Consider the following 11860-nt stretch of genomic DNA (forward strand, 5'->3'; position numbering starts at 1 on the left):
TGAGCGGCCAACTGAGAATCTGAATGCAGCGTCACCCGTCCGACCCCCACATGCCGGGCTGCCTGCAACCTGACTATGAGAGCTTCATACTCTGCTTCGTTGTTTGTGGCTCTGTAATCCAGCCGGACGGATAGATGCATCTTTTCTCCTTGGGGAGAGAGTAATAACACACCAATCCCGCTTCCGAGCCGAGTGGATGATCCATCCACAAATATCTTCCATATGGCTTCGGGTTCTGGCCTTTGTACTTCGGTGACAAAATCCACCAAGGACTGCGCCTTTATCGCCGAACGGGGCTGGTATTGAATGTCAAATTCGCTCAACTCCGTTGTCCATTTGATGAGCCGCCCGGACGCTTCTGGATTCAACAACACTCTTCCCAATGGGCTATTCGTCCAGACGATGATAGTATGAGCCAAGAAATAGGGACGGAGGCACCGAGCGGCGAGGACCAAAGCAAAGGCCAGCTTCTCGAGTCCAGTATAGCGAGATTCATCATCTTTTAAAATATGGCTTAGAAAATATACAGGTTCTTCTCCGCTTGCCCTTACTAGTGTCGAGCCGACTGCTTGTTTAGTTAAAGATAAATAGATACAAAGTGGTTCACCCATAGTTGGCTTGGCTAGCACAGGCAGAGAGTTCAAGTATGTTTTCAGATCTTTGAATGCCCGATCGCATTCTTCGTCCCAGTGAAACTTAGTGGCTTTGCGCAAGATTTTGAAAAAAGGTAGGCTCCGGTCGGCAGCCTTGGAGATGAATCTGGACAAAGCAGTTATCCGACCGGTCAAGCGCTGCACTTCCCTCAGATTTCTTGGGGGCGGTATATCTTGTAGTGCTTTCACTTTGCTGGGATTTGCCTCGATGCCCCGCTCGGTCACTATGTATCCCAAGAAACGCCCTCCTTTTGCTCCGAACAGACACTTCTGAGGGTTCAGCTTAACTCCATACCTCCTTAGCGTTCGGAAAGTCTCCTCCATGTCTTTTAAGAGATCAGCCGCTCGGACGGACTTGATGAGAATATCATCCACGTATACTTCCAAATTTCGTCCGATCTGCTCCTTGAAAACTTTGTTTATCAAGCGCTGGTAGGTTGCTCCCGCGTTCTTCAGTCCGAACGGCATCATATTGTAGCAGTAAGTACCGTCGACTGTAACGAAGCTAACTTTCTCTTGATCTTCTCGGGCGAGCGACACTTGGTGGTAGCCCTGATAGGTGTCGAGCATGCATATCAACTTGCAGCCAGCTGTGGAGTCCACCAGTTGATCGATTCAGGGCAGAGGATAAAAATCTTTTGGGCACGCCTTGTTGAGATCCCAGAAATCGATGCACACTCTCCACTTGTTGCCCGGCTTGGAGACTAGTACCATGTTCGCCAGCCAGCTCGGGAACTGGACTTCGCGTATGTGGCCGGCCTCCAGAAGCTTCTCGACCTCCGCTCGGATGATGACATTATGCTCGACCCTGAAATCCCTCTTTCTTTGCTTCACTGGCCGAGCGGCCGGTCGGACGTGGAGGTCGTGCTGCGCTATATTCGACGAAATTCCGGGCAGCTCATGTGTCGACCAGACGAAGACATCACAGTTTTCCTGGAGGCATTTGATCACTTCCTCTTTCTGGCCCACCTCCAGATCGGCCGCAACAAAAGTGGTGGCCTCCGATAGGGTAGGGTGAATCTGCACTTCCTCCTTTTCTTCATACACCAAAGAGGGAGGTTTTTCAGTAGTGGCGTTTACCTCAATCCAGGGCACCTTCCGAGCAGAATTGGCTTTTGCTCGTACCATCTTGACGTAGCATCGCCGAGCTGCCAGTTGATCTCCTCGTACTTCTCCCACTTTGTCCTCGACCGGGAACTTGATCTTCTGGTGAAAAGTGGAGACGGCCGCTCGGAATTCACTGAGAGCCGGTCGTCCTAATATTACGTTGTATGTCGACGGAGAGTCCACCACGACGAAGTTTGTAGTCCGCGTCCTTCTGAGCGGATCCTCTCCCAGCGAAATGGCCAGCCGGATCTGTCCGACCGGCAGAACTTCGTTACTCATAAACCCATAGAGGGGGGTTGTCATGGGCAACAGCTCGGCTCGATCAATTTGCAATTGGTCGAAGGCCTTTTTGAATATAATATTGACCGAGCTTCCTGTGTCAATGAAAACACGGTGAATAGTGTAATTGGCTATTACCGCTTTGATGAGGAGAGTGTCGTCATGTGGCACTTCGACTCCCTCCAAGTCCTTGGGCCCGAAACTGATTTCGGGTCCACTCGCCCTTTCTTGGCTGCAGCCGACCGCATGGATCTGGAGCTGCCTGACGCTAGCCTTCCTTGCTCGGTTAGAATCTCCTCCGGTCGGCCCACCAGCTATAATGTTGATTTCTCCTCGGGAAGTGTTGTTTATATTTTCTTCTTCCCGAGCGGACGGTCTAGGCCACTCCCTAGACATCCGGGGATTGTCTTCACGCCTCGAAGTATGATGCCGCTCGGGAGTCTGTCTTTGCCGCCTGCCGGGTATCGTCCGATCGGCTTCACGAGGTCTCTGTTGCCTGTCGGATGATGGTGATCGACGGCCGCCACTCCGGGGAATGGGGTGGGCGATTAGAGGAAGACTTCAGCAATCTCTGGTGTTATGCGTGTCCATCCGGTGGAATGAGCAGAACATTGGGGTCCATTTCTTCTTTGGCTTGGGCCGCTCGGCAGCTACCTCTTACACATGGGACCTCGCATGGGGGGAGCGGATTACTTCGGCCCTCGGTCCTCTGGGTGGGTGATGAGCAGTGTGAGGCTTCCGCTCAGCAGGGGGCGCTCGCTCGGTTGGTGCTTCCTTCCTTCGGGCTACTTGGGCTTCCTCCACATTGATGTATTCATTGGCCCGGTGTAGCATATGATCGTAGTCTCGGGCCGGCTTCCTAATGAGTGAGCGGAAGAAGTCCCCGTCCACGAGGCCTTGCGTAAATGTGTTCATCATTGTCTCGGAGGTGGCCGTTGGAATGTCCATGGCCACCCGGTTGAATCGCTGGATATAAGCTCTAAGCGGCTCTCTGGGCTCTTGCTTGATGGCGAATAAGCTCATTCTAGTCTTCTGGTAGCGCCGGCTGCTTGCAAAATGGTGGAGGAAGGCCGTGCGGAAGTCTTTGAAACTTGCGATGGATCCGTCCGGCAGCCTCCGAAACCACCGTTGAGCCGATCCCGAGAGGGTGGTAAGGAAAACCCGACACTTCACTCCATCTGTGTATTGATGAAGAGTAGCTGTGTTGTCAAACTTACCCAAATGATCGTCCGGGTCGGTAGTTCCGTTGTATTCATCGATCGCCGGAGGCACATAGTGCTTTGGCAGAGGGTCTCGTAGAATAGCCTCTGAGAATTGACGGTTGATCTGCTCGGGCAAGGCGTCCGCTCGGGGGGCTTTGCCTTTTCTGCTGTCTCTTCTTGGTACTTCATCTGATGAAGATCCTCGGTCATGATTGATTGCTGTGGCTTCAGGAGTGCGGAATAGGGCCCGATGAAATGGAACTATGGTCTGCGGTGCTTCCGCTCGACCTCCTGATGTTGATGTTGCTTGCAGCTCAATCCGCTCGGCTTGCGACTTCTGCCTTTGTTCCACAAGCTTAGCTGCTCGTGTCTCGATCAGAGCGTCAAGCTCCTCTGTGGAGAGCATCACCGAGTGTTGTCGTCCAGCTTCGTCCATTGCTTCCGATCGGATTTAGGAGTGTTCCCATAGATGATGCCAAATTGATCCTGTCCGAATGCTGAATCAACGGACGCTTGGCATGTGGTTCTCTCCGAATTGCTGACGTAGATCTTCAATCGGCTGTATGGAACTCCGGCGAACCTGCAAGGAAGTCAGGCCGGGAGGGGGTTCCCGGCGATGACCCTCCGACGCTCAAGTCAGGCAGACAAAAAATAAGAAAGTGGCTCCCGGGATCATAGATTTCATACCCCCGGTGAAGTCTAAGGGCTCTTATATAGAGCTATGGGAGCTTGGTGCACACAAACCGAGGTGTACACGTGTCCTATATCATACCGCAGCATGGGCTTGTCAGAAGAGCATGTCTGAGCGTCTCCTTGATGGGACAGCAGAACCCTTTGTCGTACGATACTGAGTATGGCCTGGTCCTCGAACATGCATGTTGTCAGCAACAGGGGTTACTAAGATGACGTCCCCACTGTCCCACACTTTTTGACTTCCTCTTCCCGGATCAACCATCAAGCCGCTCAGCTAGACTATTCGCCTTTGATCTAGCGTAGGTGGTCATTCGTCTGGGAAGGTTCAGGGTCGTCGCCTGCTCGGCTCTCATAACCTGACACCCTGGCCGAGCGGGGCAGACTGCTCGGCCTTTACTCTTGCCTTGCACCGCGGCCGAGCGGACTATCCGCTCGACCATATGATCTTCTTCATTAGAAATCTGAGCTCACGGCCAGCTGGCTGTTCTCTCGGATGAAGGTCATTGCCTAGTGATCGGCATGTCCCGCCCGCTCGTCGAGCCCATGGGGTTGACCCCTCTTTGACTGTTGACCTCCATGTGTCGTTGACCATGTGTCATTGACCTTTCCCTCAGGAGGGCCCCCCAGCCTTACCACCGGATCAGGTATGATATTCTGCATAGCAACCAACAAGGAGAGTAGGAGAAGGAAGGAAAATAGGGGAGTTGCTTCTCTCTTTCCGGATTTGTGGCTTGAAGAAGTGTTAGATCTAGATATAGATCTAAGCGAAAATGAACTCTAGAGGTGGGAATTTGGGTTTGAGGAGGTGTAGTGGGGAAGAGAAGGCTTTTTGGGAGAGAAGAAGATGGAAATTAGGGCTTTTGGAGGTGTAAGCAATGCACACGGGTAGGGGCAAGAACGTGTCTTATAGACACGACCGTGTTAGGTGGGGTTCTGCACGGCCGTGCCAATTGGCACGACCTCCTCTTTTCTCCCCTTGGCCAAAGGCGCACGGTCGTGCTGGTTGGCACGACCCATTCCTCCTTCTTCTCTGCATAGGTCGCACGACCGTGCCAATTGGCACAGCCTGAGTCCTCTTCCTCTCTAACGACCTTGCACGATCATGCCAATTGGCACGGCCCGTGTTCTCCTCTTCTCTGCATAGGCCACACGACCATGCAAGGATGCATGGCCCATGGCCTTTGTTCCTCTGTCGGCTACGCACGATCGTGTGGGATCACACGGCCAACTCCTTTAAGCTCATGGTGACTCTCCTTTAGCCATTTTGGTTCCTCTGACACCTCTATGCCGATGAAATGCTCGTGGAGGCTCTACAGATCCTAAAAATGAGTACCCAAAAATAAAAAAATAATAAAAGTACTTGACTTGAACTTACTAGAGAAATAAAATGATGAACGAAATGATGAACAAAAAATGAAAAACCCTTGGGTTGCCTCCCAAGGAGCGCTTGTTTTAGGTCTTTACATCGACCCCATTTCAGTTAATGTGGACTAAACTAGTGGAAGCACGACTCTCCTCTTAGGGTTAATGCTCTAGTCTGCACCTTTAGTTTCGCTCGTGCAGAATAAATCTATTTCTTATTGCTCGCTGGAGGGGAACTCTCATGGACATTGCACTCCTCAACTTTGTGTATGTTCATCTTGCTCGAATTTCCCTGAGAAGAGGGGTCACAGATAGAGGAATCTGATAAATCAAATTCAATCCTTTCTTTGTCGATCTCCAAGGATAACTTGTTGTTAGAGCAATCTAGGTACCCTAAGTTTTGATATTTGGGCAAAGGTTTAAGTTAGGTTTATTATTGTATTTGATATGCATTGTGAGTGTGCAGGATATAGGTACAACAAGGAAAGTCCAAGTGTGATCTTGGTAAAGGAGGGAAGTCCAAGGATGAGTCTTGGTAGTGTAAGTCCAAGCATGTAGTCTTGGCAACGTAAGTCCAAGTGTGACTTGGCAATGGATGAAGTCCCGGAGGCGCGACCTCTTGGCAAAGGAAGACCCGACAATAATGACAAGGCCGATGGAAGCTCCAGAAGGCAAGATGTGAAGGATGGGGAGACATCCGAGGGACGCAAGGTTGATGGAGGAGGCTAGAAGGCTAGGTCTAGGTTGGTCGGGTGAGGAAGAGTGCTGAGTGAATGAACTCGGGGATTAAATCCTAGGATTAGGGTTTACTGTAATGTTACTGTAGCAGTACTATAGCAGTCGACTGGTGATTTCATCAGTCGACTTGTGCAATCGACTGATGCAGTCGACTGGGAGCGAATAGAGGGCTGGTATCGAGCCGTTGGGCTATAACGGTCGAATTTCCACAAAGGGCAGTCGACTGATGGTTTTGGCAGTCGACTGGTAGGCAGGATTTTCCAACTCGTTGCCTATATAACCAAGACTTGGGAGCTTGGTTGACGAAATAGAGGTGGTTAACCCCTATTAGTAGTCTACCTCTGCCCTAGTGTCCCAAGTGTTCTTATGAGAGTTGTGGTGAGGTTTCTCCACCCACAAGGAGCTACGTAAGCTAGTCGAAGTTTGCTGGGAAGTCATCCACCGACGGATCGGGATCGTCCACCTTACGGACAACCGTGGAGTTGAAGCCCTAATCTCCGAACCACGTTAAATGATCGTGTATCTTGGTTTGCATTTCTTGTCTTGTATTTAGATTAGCTTTCTACGTGTTTGTTTGTATTTTCGCTGTGTAACTAACAAGTGTAGGAAGAAGCGATCGATTTGGGTGAGATGCTATTCACCCCCCCCCCCCTCTAGCGGACATCAAGGACCCAACACTTGTGACTTTTCGCATCAATGAGGGCTCCAGCTGTGGCAAGAAATGGTCTTCCAAGGATGATCGGTATCTTGGGATCCTCCTCCATATCCAGGATAATGAAATCTGTGGGAATGATACATCCACCCACTTCTACTAGCATGTCTTCCATCATTCCCATTGGGTATCTACATGAATGGTCAACTAATTGCAGTGCCATAGTAGTCAGTTTAATATTCTGGAGTCCCAGCTTCTTACATAAAGAGTACGGAAGTAGGCTAACGCTAGCTCCTAAGTCACAGAAAGCTCTCTGTATGAGTTCAGAACCAATTTTGCAAGGTATGGAAAAACTTCCGAGATCCTGAAGTTTTGGTGAAATATTTGCCATAAGTAGAGCGCTGCAATTCTCTGTTAATGCTACGGTCTTGAAGTCGCCCTTTTGCCTCTTGTTGGATAAAATTCCCTTTAAGAACTTTACAAACTTCGGCATTTGGTGCAGTGCGTCTATCAGTGGTACTTCTACGCAAATTTCCTTAATCTTCTTCAGGAATCGGTTAAACTCTTCATCCTTCTGGGATGTTATCAGTTTCCAAGGGAAATGAATCGTCTGACTTTGTGGGGGGAATTTGAAGAGTCCCTTTAACTTTCTTGGTGACCTCCTCTCCATCCCTGTTCTGGATCTAATTGGGCAGTGGGGGAGAGGGCTCTTCCTCTGAGTTAGGTCCTTTCTGAGTATTGATTTGGAGGTCTCCCAAAGTTCGTTCGATCTTCAGCTCGATGCGGTTGCAGTGTTCCACTGGATTTATACCTGGCTTTCTTGGAAATGTTCCATGTGCTCTTGAGAAGGACTGGGCTATCTGGGCTATCTGGCTGTCTTGCATCTTTTGGTGTTTCTCAGAATTTTCCATTCTTTGAGTCAACATCTTAATCTCATTTTTCATCTCTTTTTGCTCTGAGAGGGCTTCTTCAAGCATCTTTTTAATTTTGGACAATTGTGAAGGTTGTTGTTGTTGATAAGTCTATTGTCTAGATGAGTACCTCTGCTACCCAGGTGAGTAGCTCTGTTGTCCAGGTTGATAGCTTTGTTTTGCTGGCCCTTGGTCTTGATTATTCCGGTATGAAAATTTTGGGTGGTTCCTCCACCCTGGGTTGTATATGTTGGAGTACAGATTGTTTTGCCTTTGGTTATAGCTGACTCAAGTTGGTTTATCTGTGCTTGTATTGGCACTAGGGGGCAAGTATCTTGAACATGATCCGTACTTCCGTAGGTTTCGGAAACACAAACTATTGCATTGGTCATGTTGTTGTTGTTTCCCATGGCCTCAAACTTCTTGGTCAGAGTGTCTAGCTTTGCAGACATGAGTGTGACTGCATCTACGTCGAATTTTCCTAACGCTTTTATTGGATTCCCTGAGAAAGAACCACCAGATCTTTCAGTTTCCCACTGATGGTCGTTCTATGCCACATTCTCTATGATCTCTTTAGCTCATAAGGATCTTGTTCATTAGTGCTCCTCCTATTGCAGAGTCGAGGGATACCTTCGTGTGATAGTTGATTTCATTGTAGAAGGTGTGTAGAACCAACCATTTCTCAAGGCCATGATGGGGGCACTGTCTCAGCATACTTTTGAATCTGTCCCAGGCTTCAAATAGTGATTCTGAGTTTATTTGTTTGAAGCTTGCAATCAAGTTCCTCATGTGAGTAGTTTTGCTTGGTGGATAGAATTTGTCCAGGAATTTCTGCTCACACTGCTCCCAAGATGTAATGCTGTTTATTGGAAGGGAATTTAGCCACTGCTTGGCTCTGTCTTTCAGGGAGAATCCAAAACGCAATAACCTCACTGATTCTGGAGGGACTCCGTTTACTTTCATGGTACCACAATCTCGTAGAAAAGCTCTAAGTGGTGGTTTGGATCATCGTGCGGTCCTCCTCCAAATTGATTTTGCTGAACCATATGAATTACTGCAAGCTTGATTTCAAAATTGTTGGCTTCGATTGGTGATCGAGTGATGCTAGACTGAACCCCTCGTGCATAAGGTGCTGCATAATCCTTCAACAGTTTATCAGCCATCTCTGAAGATTCTTGTACCGCTTGAAATGCTTTCTGAAGGTTTCTTCTTCTCAAGTAGGTCCTATCGATCTCTGGATCGAACGGTAGAAGTTGTCCTGAAAGATTAGCTCTTCGCATGTAAAAACAAGATACGAAATATAGTTAAGAAGAGAGTTGGAATAATAATATATATATTTTTTAACATTTTAATAAAAATGTAGAGAATAAAGAAAAATAAGAATAAAATTATTTATCTCTAAATGCAACATATTAGAAAAAGGAAAGATAAAGGAAAAAAATAAAGTCTAGTCTAATCTACTATGATTATCACTAATGTTATCGACGCAATCCCCGGCAACGACGCCAAAAACTTGTTACGATTCCGCAAGTGCACGGATTCGTCATCAGTAATAAAGATTATTGATCCCACGAGGACTGGTTATAAGCACTAGCAATGGCTCACTTAGGATTAGCTAAACTACCGATAGTTGTAAGTTATCTAAAGAAAAGGAGTTTGGAAACGAAACTGAGAACTAGCAAAGAGGAAGTAATAGACTTGGTTTTTGAAGAGTCCTAGGAGTTCAGTTTCATTGTAGTGGTGTTGATGTATCACATTCTATCCTTTACTCATTGTCCATCAACATGCATTCGCCGAAAGCTGAAGTATCTAATCTTAGGTACCAAATAAAGAAGATACCTATGAAATCCTGTTACGGTTAACCACTGTCACTAAGGCGCCTCGGTAGATCACAAGAACACTACTCTAATTGGTGTCACTAACGATAAAGATAAGGAGCTTAGTTTGGTCTCTTACTTCCTTGTGGAGGAGTTGTCTCTCCTTTCAAAAAGTACTCTAGATATCTGTGAACGGGTTACCCCTATCACTAGGGCCCCTCGGGTGTACGATCTAGGATATTCTCTCTACAACATAGGCAATTCCTGTTGGTTGGTCCTAGGAAGATCGTACCGGTTCCACTGTACAAAAATTTTGTACAAGTGTGGAACCTTTCCTAAATAACCTATTGTGTTCTTTAGAAATTAAATTAGGAATTGCAAACGGAACTTAACATTATTGATTCCGAATTTAACTTATCTGTTCTTAATGGTTTAGACTTAGATCGCAAGCGAAACTTAATATTATTGATCCAAGTCCGATCTATGTTCAAAGTTGATTAAATATTTATTTTTAAAATCGGCTCCCAGGTCAAACATGGCGAGGCACTAGGCCTTCTTGGGTATGGGATCATCCACCACTGCCTCGATAAAGCCTTTTATAGAAATTCAATATTTAATTTCCTAAAATAACATTAGGTTTAACAAAAAAGAACAATTGAATCATAAATTTGAAATAAAATAAAAGAAATACAACTTCGAATATCTAATCTGAAAATCTAGAATCATATGACACTTGTGTTTGGAATTCATACAAAGAAAAACTAGTATGATGCGGAAAATAATTACTAGTTATACCTTTCTTTGTATGCAACGACCTCTTGATCTTCTACCGTGTTCCTCTTCTTATCTCGGACGTTGTGTGGGCAACGATCTATCGAGATGAGAACCACTCAAGCTCTTCTTCTTCCTCACCAAGTTTCGGCCACCAAGACTCCTCCAAGGATGTAGAGGTTCAGCCACCACCACCAAGCTCCAAGGGATGCAAGAAACAAAGCCTCCTTTCTCTCCTTCTTCTCCAAGAAATATCCGGCCACCTTCCAATCTCCAAAGGATGAAGAGTTTCGGCCAAGGAGAAGAAAGAAAAAGGAGAAGGGAGAACTAGAAGGGCCGACCACACCACCAAGGAAGAGAGGGAGGAAAAATAGAATAGAGTTGTTCGCCATGAAGGCACCCCTACCCTCTCTTTTATAATCCTTGGTCTTGTCAAATAAGGAAAATTTAAATAAAACCATCCTTAATTTCTTTGCCATGAAAAATAAAATTTAATTAATTAAAATCAAATTTCTTTTCTTAAATCATATGGTCGGCCACCTCATAATCCCAAACAAGGAAAGTTTTAACAAGAATTAAAACTTCCTAATTTGTTTCCAAAAATTTTAAAATAAAAATTTCTCTAATAATTTATCCCTTCCTGGTTGGTTATAAAAGGAAATATATAAATTAAAATTTCTCTATTAAAACATGTGGATGATTTCCAAAAAGGAAAGTTATCTTTAAAATTAAAATCTCCTTACAATCTACAAATAAGGAAAGATATCAAATCTTTTCTTAATCTTTTGTAGAAACTTATAAAAGGAAATATTTATAATTTTAAAACTCTCTTTTAAATCATGAACATGGTTACAAAAAAGGAAAGTTTTATCAAAATTAAAATCTTTCTTCCAATCTACAGATAAGGAAAGATATCATATCTTTTCTTAATCTTTTGTAGAAAGCTATAAAAAGGAAAGATTTAAATCTTAAACTCTCTTTTAAAACCATGGAATCCACATAAGAAAAATTAAAAAAATAAAATCCTTTTAATTTTATTGTGGCCGGCCGCCAAAGCTTGAACTCAAGCTAGGGTCGGCCACCACTTGGTTCATCCAAGGATTAACTTGGCAAGGCTTGGCCAACCAGCTTAGGATGGGTATAAAGGTGGGTATAATACTTTATAAATAAGAGACTATGATAGGGACCGAGAGGAGGAATTGGTTTTGGTCTCCCGATGAAATTAAGCTTCCCGTGTTCGCCCTGAACACTCAACTTAATTTCATCAATAATAATTCATACCACTAAAGAATTATTATTGAACTATCGCACCAATCCCAAATTATATTTTTGGCTCCTTCTTATCATGAGTGTGTTAGTCTCCCTGTGTTTAAGATGTCGAATGTCCACTAATTAAATGAGTTACTGACAATTCTCTTTAATTAATATCTTAGTGTAACGACCCGCCTCCTACTAACTAGGCTGCGAGGTCGGACCGTCACATTATGCTAAACTATACTGTGCGAAAAACTGAAAGAATTTAAAATTTTGCTATGCTAATGTAAACTCTTCTGATAATCGCTATGAAATCTAAAATTCATGTCTAAACTACATTTTGAATTGTAGTAGCTATGCTGGAGGAGGTGCTCTTAGCTTCAGCTATCCACAAGAGCTGAACTGAGGTGTTTACAGTTGA

At 45.5% G+C, this 11860-nt stretch overlaps 1 pseudogene; it reads left to right on the forward strand.

The window, feature by feature from the left end:
- Positions 1-8282: 8282 nt before the first annotated feature.
- LOC121983536 lies at positions 8283-8354 on the forward strand (annotated as a pseudogene).
- The last annotated feature ends 3506 nt before the right edge of the window (positions 8355-11860 follow it).

This window comes from Zingiber officinale, chromosome 5A, assembly GCF_018446385.1.
Source record: "Zingiber officinale cultivar Zhangliang chromosome 5A, Zo_v1.1, whole genome shotgun sequence".
NCBI lineage: Eukaryota > Viridiplantae > Streptophyta > Magnoliopsida > Zingiberales > Zingiberaceae > Zingiber > Zingiber officinale.